The sequence below is a fragment of the Podarcis pityusensis genome (genome assembly GCF_964106645.2).
Source record: "Podarcis pityusensis genome assembly, chromosome: 15".
NCBI lineage: Eukaryota > Metazoa > Chordata > Lepidosauria > Squamata > Lacertidae > Podarcis > Podarcis pityusensis.
Genome location: NC_138040.1, coordinates 14,502,332 through 14,516,682, shown reverse-complemented (window position 1 = coordinate 14,516,682; position 14,351 = coordinate 14,502,332).

Below are 14,351 nucleotides of genomic sequence, written 5' to 3'. Positions count from 1 at the left end.
CTCAATTCCATGTAGTATTTAAAAACATGTTTCAGAATCCCTCCAAAATTGAGAGCCCCCACAGCTCCAAACATCTCACGGCCCATTGCCAGACTCGGAAAGTCCAAACATCCCTGCATAGGGGGGTCTATCCAACCCCCCATTTCCAAACCAATCCAAACTTTATCTTTCCAAATCTGGCTTTTTCCAAGTTCATTTGTCAAATCCAAAAGCTCATGTTCCTGCAAGGCCGCAGCTCCCTCCATCTCTGGCGCCCAAGATTCAGCAGCATCCTCTTCTCTCATCTGCTCTGTCAGGACGCACTCCTGATCTGATTCCTGGGTGGGCTCCACATAGTTTCCCACTGCCTGTTCAAAAATTCTGACCGCATTAGTCATCAAATCCATCTTCTCACTTAACTGTTCCAGTAGGGCACTTATTTTACAGAGAGCACACAACAGAGCCTCTGAATACATTGTCCTACAAGGTCACAAATCCATTCCCACGATTGTAATCTGTGACAGCTGCAAGCTCCCTAAAATTAGTTACAATTTCACAGTTTCCCTCTAGGGGGAGAACTTCTATTTGTTCTTGCAACAAAGTACCCTTTTTGAGATATTTGGTCAATATTTGTTCCTTTAAAGTTTGAAAGGAAACAGTGGAATCACTATGTTTCTCTTCTTTTAACTGTCTGTCAAAAATGTTTGTCTCTGGTCAATGAGCTTCAAACGTCAGTCCTGACACTCCGCTCCAGGATCAGGATGGTGGAAAATTACTTTACTTTGAACTCACTTCTGCAGGTTTAAACAGTCCAAAAAAAGATCCCCCTTCTTCTCCTGCTGCCGAAGGGGGGTTCAACAATTTTAAATGATGAAAGCCAATCCTTTAGAAGCGATTTTCTAAGCTCTAGTTTACGTTGTCTTTGCTTTATTCTGTCTACAAAGAAACGGAAGGCTGACTTCCTGTTTAGACCTTCCCGTTTCAGTACCAAATTGAAATAAATCTTTAAGTCCAATTCCTTTCTGCTCGCAAGTCCTTATTTAAAGTCCAATTGTTCAAAGTTTAAGTACTCACGGGTGCTTATTTTAGAAGCCAAATTGTCCCAAGAAAAAGGCAGCGCTCTCCGGCAATGGCTATGCGGCTTCGCTCCACGGAAATAGCAGTTGACTCACAGCACCGCGTCACTTCCCCCTCTTCACTTCGGAGCCCGTTAGTGGGTTCCTTTGTGGGTTGGGGGGGCGCTAAGGGTGCCCGCCGAGTCCCATGGTCACAGGCTTCATCCGCCTGTGATTTTTAACAGGGTCCCCGCTTCGCCGTAGCGGAAAGGACCCGTTTCACGCAGAGCTAGTCCCTCCAGTTCAGAGGGAGTCCGCCATTGCCGATGGCGCCACCCCGGAAGCTCAGTTGGTTAGAGCATGGTACTGATAACACCAATGTTGCAGGTTTGATCCCCATATGGGAAAGCTGCAGATTCCTGCATTGCAGAGGTTTGGACAAGATGGTCTTCAGGGTCCCTTCTAACACCACAATTCTATGATTCTAATCAAGGATGGGTCCAAGTTTACTTGTGTTTAGAGCAGGGGTCAGCAAACTTTTTCAGCAGGTGGCTGGTCCACTGTCCCTCAGACCTTGTGGGGGTGGACGGCGGACTATATTTTGAAGAAAAAAATGAACGAATTCCTATGCCCCACAAATAACCCAGAGATGCATTTTAAATAAAAGCACACATTCTACTCATGTAAAAGTACCAGGCAGGCCCACAAATAATCCAGAGATGCATTTTAAATAAAAGGACACATTCTACTCATGCTGATTCCCAGCCGGATTTAGAAGGTGATTGGGCCGGATCCGGCCCCCAGGCCTTAATTTGCCTACCCATTAGAGCATGCCCCTGAGTTAAAGCAGAATGATCCCTGCTGGAGCTTCAGAAAACAAGCTGGCTTCATTTCCTGTGTGTGATGACCCTTTGGGGCTAAACATACCCATTTCCCTCAACTGTTCCTCATCAGGCTTGGTTTCCAGACCCTTCATCACCTTGGTCGCCCTCCTCTGCACGAGCTCCATGCATTCTTTTCTCGTTTTAAAAAAAGCAAATATGAAACCATTGCAAAAGACCTACAATATATTATCGATATATGTAAACATGAAATATAATTTCATAATGTGCATTCATACAAAGGCAGTTATGGTTTTAGAAGAGTGTCGTGGACAATTCTTAGCTTTCCTTGGTTGGTATTATACTTTAAACAGGGCATGAGATTTTGCAAGTGACAAGGCTGTTCAGTGTCCTAGAATGTTACATTCTGATAATTAACAGATTCTGCTTTTTCCAATCCATATGTCTGGTGCATATCGGTCAATATTTCTTTTATAATACATAATTTCCCCCACCAATGCTCATCTACCATACATTTTTTCCACCTTTGCAGAATGTTAGCTGGTTTATCTGATTTCCATTTTGGATTTGGATTTGATATCCCGCCCTTCACTCCCTTTTAAGGAGTCTCAAAGTGGCTAACATTCTCCTTTCCCTTCCTCCCCACAACAAACACTCTGTGAGGTGAGTGGGGCTGAGAGACTTCAAAGAAGTGTGACTGGCCCAAGGTCACCCAGCAGCAACAAGTCTATTACACATTCTTCTGAACCCTTGAAAATGTCCCTGGTCTGGATCCAATAAAATAACATGCTTTGTTTATTTTTGAAGAGTCTGGGGGGAGATTGCTTGAAATCTGGAATGCTATGACAAGGGTTAAAGACCGCATGGACAGAGAGCTTGGGGAAATGAAAACGTCATTCATTCATTCATTCATTATATTTATATTCCAGCTTTTCCTCCAAGGAGCTCCAGCATAATGTACATAGTTCTTCTCCCCGTCCTTGTTTTATCTTCACAACAACCCTGTGAAGTAGGCTAGGCTGAAAGGCAATGCTAGGCCTAAAGTCACCCACTGAGCTTTATGGCTAGGTATAGATTTGAACCCTGGTCTTTCCCAGGTCCTGGTCCAGCACTCTAACTACTATGCCACACTGCCTCTCAGTTTTGACAGTGGGTAAGGTAGGGGGCTGGAGGGATAAGCTGGGGTGGGGTGAGAAGGCGTGGGTTTAGGAGAGTGTTCCTTCCGATCGCATTCTTCAGAGAATTCAGTTAAGCATGAATTTACTTTTCCGACTTCCAAAAATAAACCCCTCTTGTCTGTGGATAACCCTGGGAAATTGTCACCCAAACCCATACTTAAAGGGTTTGAATACCTATTCTGAAACCTGCATCGCCTACATGATTGCTGTTCTCACAGCGAGATGGTGACAATTCTTTGTTTTAAAAGGGAAAAGCCAACACAGGCCCCACAGACAGAGACAACGGAATTGGCAGAGAAGCAAACAGTGGAACTAGACTCCAGAAAGAATGCAAATCCATTAAAAGGCTTGGCAACTGAGAAGTTTTCGACCCTGCAACGAAGTGACAATATTCTTAGAATTTTATTCCTCACGGGTGGTAGCCAGCCAAGTAATGCTTGGTGTAGACCCATTGAAATTAATGGATCCCAGTTAATCTCAGTTAGCCATATCCATTAATTTCAATGGGTGCACTTTGAGTAGGACTTAACTGGCTACAGACAAACATGAGCTGAATAAAGCAAATCTCTCCTAGACCAAAGTGCAGTTGTCCTATGGAGTGCACTCTGCCGGGCTTTGCAAGAGAGTTCTTGGCTCAAAAGATGTGCATCACAAAATGAATATATATTTTTGGATGAAATAGATTTAGAAATGCACACCGCAAGAGATAATGTATTTAAAAATATATGTTTTGTGTCCAAATGCATTAAAAAATGGGTTACGGTGCATAGATAAATGCTGTTTTTTGTGTGCATATCTTAATCAGGGGTCAGCAACCTTTTTCAGCCGTGGGCGGGTCCACCATCCCTCAGACCATGTGGTAGACCGGACTATATTTTGAAAAAATAATGAACGCATTCCTATGTCCCACCAGAGGTGCATTTTAAATAAAAGGACACATTCTACTCATTAAAAAACTCGCCGACCGTCCACGGGTCGGAATCAAGAAGGCAATTGGGCCACATCTGGCCCTTGGGCCTTAGGTTGCCTAAAGTAAAGGTAAAGGAACCCCTGACCATTAGGTCCAGTCGTGGCTGACTCTGGGGTTGTGGCGCGCATCTCGCTTTATTGGCCGAGGGAGCTGGCGTACAGTTTCCGGGTCATGTGGCCAGCATGACTAAGCCGCTTCTGGTGAACCAGAGCAGCACACAGAAACTCCATTTACCTTCCCGTTGGAGCGGTACCTATTTATCTACTTGCACTTTGTCGTGCTTTCGAACTGCTAGGTGGGCAGGAGCAGGGACTGAACAACGGGAGCTCAGCCCATCACAGGAATTCGAACCGCCAACCTTCTGATCAGCAAGTCCTAGGCTCTGTGGTTTAACCGACAGCGCCACCCGCATCCCTTGTTCTACCGTGTGCCTATTCTAAATCCTCAGAAAAATGCAGGAAGTGGATTATGAATGCATGTATGCAGAACAGACTGGCGAAGGCATGCATGTGGAACAGATGCATGCATGCATGCAGAACAGAATTATTTGTGCATGCATGCGGAACAGACTGGTACTAGCCTGATCTCTCCCCCTCTCATTAGAGATGCTTAATTCAAACAGGTGTAGCCGGAGCCTTTGCCTCTGCAGAACATTAATGGAACTTCCTGACATCATTATCTTGAGTGCCCACCACCCGTTCCTCACTCAGCAGCTCAAATATTGAGTTCCAGCCAAGCCAGGAAGGGACGCCGGTCCATTTCCTTGATGAATGGATGCGTTCCAGAAAATGCCGAAGGATGCATAAGGAAATGGCTAGCGTTTCTAAGAGTTGGTAGAGATGCCGTCTTCTCCATGGCCTAGCTCAGCCTTGGCAAAGCTGCTGCCCTCTAGTATCTATTGGACCACAACTCCCATCAGCCCCAGACTGCCCTCCAACATTTCTTGGGTGGCAGTGAGAGGCTCACCATGAGAAGCACAGTTTCTCTAACTTGGCTGCCATTTTCCCCAGCCACTCTGGGCAGCTCCCAACAGAATATTAAAAACATGATAAAACATCAAACATTAAAAACTTCTCTAAACAGGGCTGCCTTCAGATGTCTTCTAAAAGTCAGATAGTTGTTTATTTCCTTGACATCTGATGGGAGGGCGTTCCACAGGGCGGGCGCCACCACCGAGAAGGCCCTCTACCTGGTTCCCTGTAACTTCACTTCTTGCAGTGAGGGAACCGCCAGAAGGACCTTGGAGCTGCATGATGGCGGTGAAGATGCTCCTTCTGGTATACTGGGTTGAGACCATTGAGGGCTTTCAAGGTCAGCACCAACATATTGAATTGTGCTCGGAAACGTACTGGGAGCCAATGTAGGTCTTTCAGGACCGGTGTTATATGGTCTCGGCATCCGCTCCCAGTCACCAGTCTAGCTGTTCCCCTTGACTCACGTAGACGGGCAGGGGACAGGGGTAGATGGCTGGATCCCATGGGCAACCTGAGCCACAGCTCAAGCTTCTCGCCCATGCTGGCAGTGGAAGAGACTCAAGCGCAGAGGTAGAGGAAGGAGGAGGGAGACGGAGAGGTCCGGTTGGGGTGATGGAGGGGGGCAAGCTGTGGCAGACCTATGCTACACTGGCGGATGGTGGCTGAGGAGGAGCACCAAAGAGAGGGAAGGAAGGAGGGGGTGACAGAAGGAGAGGAAGTCACTCCTTCATCCTTCTCTCTATTGTTACTCGTCCTGGGCCGGGCTCACCAGCTGCACCAACAGCAATGCAGCAACGATTTTGGGCTGGCCAACATCGAATACAGGGGGAAATGCATCCTGAAGTCCAAACGGGACAGACGAAGCTTTTGTCCCAAAACAGGGTGGTCCTGTTTTTCCAGGGACATGTGGCAACGCTAGTGGCTACTACTCATGATGGCTGTGTTCTGTCTCCATGGTCGGAGGCAGTAATGCTTCTGAATACCAGTGGATGGAAAGCACAGGAGGCAAGAGGGCTCCTGCACTCAGGTCTTGCTTGCTGGTTTCCCGCACACATCTGGTCGGCCCCTGTGAGCACAGGATGCTGGACTGAGTTCCTGCAGGCACTTCTTAGGTTCTTATATTGTGGCAGCCCTTCTGCCAACATAGAACCACCACTGGAGACCACCCAGATATTGAGCTGTACCGCTGCAAGCTCAAGGCCAATGATCAAGGCCTCTGGTCAGCCTCTGCCTGCATCCCTCCAGGGCTGTCGCTGAGAAGTGCTGAACCCTCTCCCCCTCTCCCCCGATGGTCCTCATGCCAGCAAGCAGGCAGCCAAGCCCGCTCTGCAAACAGGAGTCTGCCCGCCAGAATGCCTCTCTCCATCCCCAAGGCCTGCAAATGGAAAATCAATGCTGTCTCCCATTGTCTCAGCAGCTGCCATTGATTTATGGCCTGGTTAAAAGGCCTTGATCGCCCACAATTATCAGGATTTTGCCTCCCCATTTCCTCACAGCCGTCCCCCACCCCACCCCTCCATGTCTCTGTCGGCTGCTGATCTTTGGGCAGGCTCCAGCTGGGGGCTCACAATTACTGCATCAGGGAGGGCCGGGTTAGAGGCAGACCCGACGGATCTTTCTGGTGGTGCCTTTGTTTCTGCTGAATGCAGCTGTATTGAGCCACTCCGTGCAAAGGGGTGACCTCCAAAAGCCTCCTGCGTCTCTGCTCCCAGTAAAGGGCAGGCTCACGGATTCGAGAAAGGGATTATGGGGAGACAAAGGGGCAGGTGCGGATGCATACCGTTCAACATGTTGCCGGGGAAAAGCAGGACACACATATTCTGGGGCCGTGCTCCCGGGCGAGTCACATGATGCACATGAGATTGCAGCATCCGAAACAGAATAACCCAATTTAAACAGGACAGTTGAGGAGCATAGCGGGTGTAGCCCCACAATAGCAGGCAGCCCCCCCAAACCTGGTCTGATGATTAAACATGGGGTGAACTTGCCAGGAGTCCAGGTTTGACCTAAAGCCTCTATGCTTGATGACCCCCTCTAGATGGCAGGTGGACGGCTTGGGGGAGAAACTCCAGGGCTTCCAAGTACTAACTAAGGGTCTGTTTCCATGGAATAACAGCCTCTGACCATGGAAGCAGAGCACAGTCGTCATGGCTAAGTAGTCATTGATAGTCTTATCCTTCACGAATTTCTCCATTCCTCTTTTAAACCATCCAAGTCGGTGGCCATCACTGCCTCCTGTCAGAGGGAGTTCCATAGTTTAACTATGCGCTGCATGAAAAAAACTTTTCTCTGTCCTGAATCTTCCAACATTCCACTTCATTGGAGGTCCGTGATGTCTAGTTTAATGAGAGAGGGAGAAAGCCTTTTCTCCAACCACTTCCTCTATTCCACACCCCCTTAAAAAAAATTAAAAATCTATCATGCCACCTCTTAGGACTTGTCCATGCTGGGAAAACCCACTTTCTACCTCTGAATCGGAGCAAACATCAGTTGGGTTTTCTGTGGAAAACCGCTCAGACCCAGGCCTAGAAAGCATGAAACAAGCTGTCAGGGGTTCAGGGACAGAGGCACAGGGTAGGCAGGAGATGGAGAGCGATGGGGATGAATCCCAGGACAGCGAGGAAGAGGATGACAATGACTCTAGAGATTCCATGAGTCTTTCCAGCGAATCAGAGGATTCCCAGAAGGGGGCGTCGGTGGTCAAGGCCAGGGGAGCCCCAGGGGGGACGTGTCAGGAGCAGGGGGCCAGCGGGGGATCCCAAAGTGGCAGCTGGGCGTCAGGACCAGCCTCCCCACCAGAGTGCAGCGAAGGGGGTGGAGGTTCCAGTGTATCAGGGGAGGCGGCTCCGGCAGTAGAGAAAGGAGGGAGGTCGGAGCAAGCCACCCTCCCGGAAGGGGAGGGGAGTAGTGAAGGGAGTAGCGTAGCTGTCAAAAGGAAAGTTAGAGGTTGGGCGCGCGCGCCAAGTTCAAATGTAGAGGCGCGCGGAAGTACAGGGAGCCCGGAGGAGGGGCCAGGTCCCAAAGCCCGCAGGAGGGGGCAAGAGCAGTCTGATTCCGCGTCGGAGGAATCCAGGAGGGGCGAAACCCCAGCGGGCAGAAAGACCCTGCGGAAAAGGAAAGAGAGAAAGAGGTGGAGCAGCGCAAGCCTCTTAAACTGGTGCAGGGGAGGGACGGATTCAGAAGGGACTTCAGTGGTCTAAGCCTAGCGGACGTAGGGCTGCGCGCCTCGGATCTGAAGCAAACAATGAACTGCAATAAACACTTTTGTATATAAGAAAAGAAAGGCGTTGGTCTTTTGTGAGCTGAGACTTGAGGCAGCCCTGACAGTAAGTCCCTTCTCAAAAACTGCAAAAAAAATTTTTTTTTTTGCAAAGCTCACGAAGTTTGGCAGACATGACTACTGAGGAGCAGATAACGACCCTGCAAAACGCAGTCGCTGAACTCTCCGTTGCAGTACGGGTCTCTCAGAAGACAGTTGCCGAAGCAGAAGCGCGATGCCAGGATCTGCAAGCCAGGTGGGATCAGGCGTGCAAACAGGGGTTCCCGGGGTCCAGATCAGAGGGAATCGGTCTCGGACGGAGGGGGGGCAATTTAGTAGCCCACTTCGATGGGAACCTGAAGCATTATCCCAATTTCAGAGCAGACGTCCTATACGCGCTGCATTTGCTTCGAAAAGACTTCAAAGATGAGGAGGAGAAAGTAGGCTTTATTGTGTCCCATTTGCATGGGGAAGCTAGAACCTGGTTACGCAATTTGTGGCGCGAAGATGGTCTTGCCCGCAGGGACTCTGACGAATTTATGGACGCTTGCTTCCAATCTACCGTTGACGTTGATGTGGCGCGCCAGGAGATGCATGGATTGCGGCAGGGCAAGGCTACAGTGCGTCAGTACCATTCTCGCTTTTTTGCATTGCTGAATGTGCTGGGCTGGGAAAAGGACTCCCTGGCAGTGAGAGACTTGTTCTGGGAGGGGCTTCATGGCTCAGTAAAAGATGAGCTGGCTAGGGGAGACAGACCTCAAACCCTAGCAGACGTCGTGCAGAGGGCACTCACGATAGGGGTGCGCCACGAAGAACGCCCTTGGCACAGTGAGGAGGGGCGTCACGTCCGCCCACCAGCTAGAGCGCCTCCTTTTCTTCTTCCCAGGGACCTGGGACGTACAAATCCCTCGCCTATGCTGAAGGGAGGGGAGGAACCAATGGCTCTGGGTGGTGCAAAGGCTCAGCCAGCTGCCGGAGCCTCAGCGTCCGGAGCAGTCAAGGCGAAGCCTCCTAGAGGGACCAGGAAGTGTTACATCTGTGACAGTGCACAGCACATGGCTAAAGAGTGTCCCCAGAGGCTCCAGAAGCACACTGCAGCCTTAGCAACAGTAACAGGGGAAGCGTTCCAAGGAGAACAGTTTCAGGGAAACGAGAATGCCTGGCTGGAAGCAGAGATGCTGGGGCTCCGCCAGGCAAGTCAGTGAAGCAGTCCCCAGCGCTTTTGCAGCCTACAGACCCCTTACCACCCAAGCCAGTGGTGCAGCTCACTGCTACTCTCCAGCTACCTAATGGACTCACCCTGGAAGTCCCCATTACGATTGACTCAGGGAGCAACGCAGACTTCGTGGGGATGCAGTTCATCAAGCAGCATCGCATAGCGCTACTACCAGCCACGCTGCCTCTGAACGTCGTCACGGTAGATGGCAGAAAGTTGCTGGGTGGGCAAGTGGTACAACAGACGCCACCCATGCTGCTGAAAATTGGGAATCATCGCGAGGTCATCAGTTTCAATGTCACCCAACTGTCAGACACGCCTATAGTGTTAGGCATGAGTTGGTTGGATAGACACAGCCCATCATTAGCGTGGTACCAGCGGCAGCTCACCTTTGGCTCGTCCTACTGCGCACAACATTGCATCCAGACCGGCCAGGAGGAGGAGGGCCAGGAGGAAGGGCAACAGTTGCATCTAGGCATGGTGCAGGCAGTGCCCCACAAGTACAAGGGGTTTTTGGAGGTCTTCTGCGAAAAGGAAGCTGACCAATTACCACCCCACCGGCCCTACGACTGTGCAATTGACCTCTTACCAGGGGCGACGCTGCCGACTGCGAAGCTGTATTCCATGTCTGAAGATGAGATGCAGGAACTCCGGGAGTTCATAGATCACAATTTGAAGCGGGGATTCATCCGAGAATCCAAGGCCGTGGGGGGCAGTCCTGTGTTTTTCGTGAAGAAGAAGGACACGCCCCAAAAAAGGCTCATTGTGGACTATAGGGCCATCAACTCGATGACAAAGCCCAAGGCCTTCCCCATGCCCAAGATTGACGACCTGCTCGCGACGGTGAGGAAGGGGAGGATCTTCACCAAGTTGGATCTACGCGGAGCATACAATCTAATACGCATGAGGGAAGGTGACGAGTGGAAGACGGCCATGTTCACGCCGCTGGGCACCTATGAATACAGAGTTATGCCGTTTGGTCTCCAAAATGGCTCCCACTGTTTCCAAGCATTCATGCACCACGTGCTAGCAGGACTCCTCTACAAGAAGTGCGTATGCTTCCTCGACGACATTCTGATCTTCTCAGAATCGCAGGAGACTCACGAGAGAGACGTAAAGGAGGTCCTGCAGAGGCTACGGAAGCGCAGACTCTACGCCAAACTGGAGAAGTGCCAGTTCGACGTGACGGAGGTGGATTTCTTGGGCTACCGGCTGTCCGACAAGGGACTAGCCATGGACAGCGCCAAAGTCCGCGCGGTGTTGGACTGGAATAGCCCGCGCAATCGGAAGGAGGTCCAGAGGTTCGTCGGTTTCGCCAACTTTTACCGCAAGTTCATCAGGGGTTTCGCGAAAGAGACGGCAGCTATCACGGACACCCTCAGTTCCAAGAAGAAAAAGTTCACCTGGACGGACCAGGCGGAGCAGTCCTTCAGGAGACTTAAAAGCCTCTTCGCATCCGAAGAACAGCTGCTACACGTGAATCCCGGCAGGCCCATGCGGGTTGAGACTGACGCATCTGACAGAGCAGTGGGGGCCGTCCTCTTGCAGGAAGATCCGCAAGGGAACTGGAGGCCCTGCGCTTTCTATTCCCGGAAGCTCAGCAAGTCGGAACAGAACTACACCATCTGGGACAGGGAGTTGTTGGCCATCCACGCGGCTTTCAAGGCGTGGCGGCACTTCCTTATCGGAGCCAAGCACACCGTGCAGGTCCGCACGGACCACAAGAACCTAGAGTATTGGCGCACGGCGAAGCTCCAGAGCCAGAGGCACATGAGATGGGCGGAGTTCTTTGCGGATTTCGATTTCCGGATAGAGTATATCCCGGGAGACAACAACGTCATAGCGGATGCGCTCTCCAGGAAACCGCAGTATTTCGAGGAAGCGGCACCAGTGGCAGCCAGGCACATTTTCGCACCGCAAGCGTGGGCGTGCGCTTCCGCCGCCGTGGACCTGGACGCGGTACGACGCGCGCTACAGACGGATCCGTTCGCACAATCCAAGATGGAGGAGGTGCGAAGAGGGACAGCAAAGGACGGCGAATTCCAGATACGCGACGGCCTGCTGACCCGCAAAGGTGCTCTCTACGTGCCGGGAGACGATCTCCGCGTGAAGGTTTTACAGCAGTTACACGACGCATCCAGCGCGGGTCACTTCGGCAAAGAAAAGACGGCGGACTTAGTAGCCAGAGACTTTTGGTGGCCCCAGATGCGGGGAGAGGTCGCGGATTACGTCGCCAGGTGTGACACTTGTCAGAGGTCCAAGCCAGTGCACAAGAAGCCAGCGGGATTGCTGGAACCGCTGGAGACGCCACTACAGCCGTGGGAAAGGGTGGCGCTGGACTTTGTTACTGATCTGCCCAGTTCGCGGGGCAAGACGGCGGTGCTTGTGGTTGTAGACCTGTTCACCAAGATGGCGCACTTCATTCCTTGCGCGAAGGTGGCAACAGCGGAACAGACCGCCAAGCTGTTCATAGACCACGTGTTCCGGGTGCACGGCTTACCGCGGTCCATCCTGTCCGACCGGGGTCGCCAATTCATTTCCAGTTTCTGGCAGAAGCTCCTGGGCATCCTGAATGTCAAGATCAACTTAGCGTCGGCGAGACACCCGCAAACCAACGGCCAAGCGGAGAGGGTCAACGCCATCATGCAGCAGTACCTGCGATGTTACGCCAATCAAAAGCCTGCAACTTGGGTGGACTACTTACCGATGGCCGAGTTTGCCTACAACAACACGAAGCACGCGTCAACGGGGGTGACACCGTTCTTCGCCAACAATGGGCAACATTCCAGAACCTTCCCGGCGTTGGAGACAATGACGCAGGGGGAGTCGCAGGGAGCTGAGCATTTAGCAGCAGAATTGCAGGAGGCCCACGAGGAGCTACGACGGCACTTGGAACTAGCTAAACACGCCTACAAAGTGCAGGCAGACAGGCACAGGAGGGCAGGAGAAGACATCCAGGTGGGGGACTGGGTATGGTTAGCAGCCCAGGCGGTGCCGGCCAAGTCGTTAGCTAAGAAGAAGCTAGGACACAAACAGCTAGGGCCATACCAAGTTGAGGGCAGGATCAATCCCGTAGCTTTTCGGTTGACCCTCCCAGAAGGTTCCCGAATGCACCCGGTCTTTCATAGGTCGGTGCTTACACCCTACAAGGCCCCACACAGATTTCAGGAGCCAGGGACGGCACCAGACCCACGTAGAGAGTCACCAGGGGGGGGGAAGTCACCGAGGACCCCGACACTCAACGAGGTCACGGAAATTCTGGACTCGAGATGGGGGGAGGAGGGAGTGGAATACCTCCTCGCCAGGGAAGGTACCCCGGCCAGCGCCAACAGTTGGGTGCCAGATTATGCTCTGGAGGAACCTCTTCTTAAAGACGAGTTCCATGCACTCTTCCCACACAGGCCCATGCCAGAGGAGTATTTTGACGACTGGCTTTTTACGCCCACACTTTCAGGCAGCACCTTCCGAGGGTTCTCCTCCGCAGAGGAGACCACGCCGGAATCGAGCCCTCCAAGGGGATCGTGCTCGGGGGTGGACACGGACCGCTCTTATTGGTGGGACGATCAACCAGAAGTGGGGTGGCGAAGGGGGCCTTGGCAAGCAGCATCGCCTGAAGTAACAGGGGGAGGGAAGGGTTTGGATGTGTTGGGGGAGGACCCCGGTTTCGAGCACGCATACACTGAACTGGAAGCAGAGGAGATCGACGTCGATGAACTGTATCCAGCATCTACCCCCGCTACAACGGAGCTCCCGGAACCTGCGCCCGAGCAGCGGGAGGGGGGAAGGGGGGGCTTCGAGGGGGGGATGGATGTCAGGGGTTCAGGGACAGAGGCACAGGGTAGGCAGGAGATGGAGAGCGATGGGGATGAATCCCAGGACAGCGAGGAAGAGGATGACAATGACTCTAGAGATTCCATGAGTCTTTCCAGCGAATCAGAGGATTCCCAGAAGGGGGCGCCGGTGGTCAAGGCCAGGGGAGCCCCAGGGGGGACGTGTCAGGAGCAGGGGGCCAGCGGGGGATCCCAAAGTGGCAGCTGGGCGTCAGGACCAGCCTCCCCGCCAGAGTGCAGCGAAGGGGGTGGAGGTTCCAGTGTATCAGGGGAGGCGGCTCCGGCAGTAGAGAAAGGAGGGAGGTCGGAGCAAGCCACCCTCCCGGAAGGGGAGGGGAGTAGTGAAGGGAGTAGCGTAGCTGTCAAAAGGAAAGTTAGAGGTTGGGCGCGCACGCCAAGTTCAAATGTAGAGGCGCGCGGAAGTACAGGGAGCCCGGAGGAGGGGCCAGGTCCCAAAGCCCGCAGGAGGGGGCAAGAGCAGTCTGATTCCGCGTCGGAGGAATCCAGGAGGGGCGAAACCCCAGCGGGCAGAAAGACCCTGCGGAAAAGGAAAGAGAGAAAGAGGTGGAGCAGCGCAAGCCTCTTAAACTGGTGCAGGGGAGGGACGGATTCAGAAGGGACTTCAGTGGTCTAAGCCTAGCGGACGTAGGGCTGCGCGCCTCGGATCTGAAGCAAACAATGAACTGCAATAAACACTTTTGTATATAAGAAAAGAAAGGCGTTGGTCTTTTGTGAGCTGAGACTTGAGGCAGCCCTGACACAAGCGGAAAACAAAAACAACAACAATTTTGTTATTTATACCCCATCCATCTAGCTGGGTTTCCCCAGCCACTCTGGCCAGCTCCCAACAGAATATTAAAAACACGATAAAACATCAGACACTAAAAACTCTAAACAGGGCTGCCTTCAGATGTCTTCTAAAAGTCAGATAGTTGTTTATTTCCTGGACATCTGATGGGAGGGCGTTCCACAGGGCGGGCACCACTACCAAGAAGGCCCTCTGCCTAGTTCCCTGTAACTTCACTTCTCGCAGTGAGGGAACTGCCAG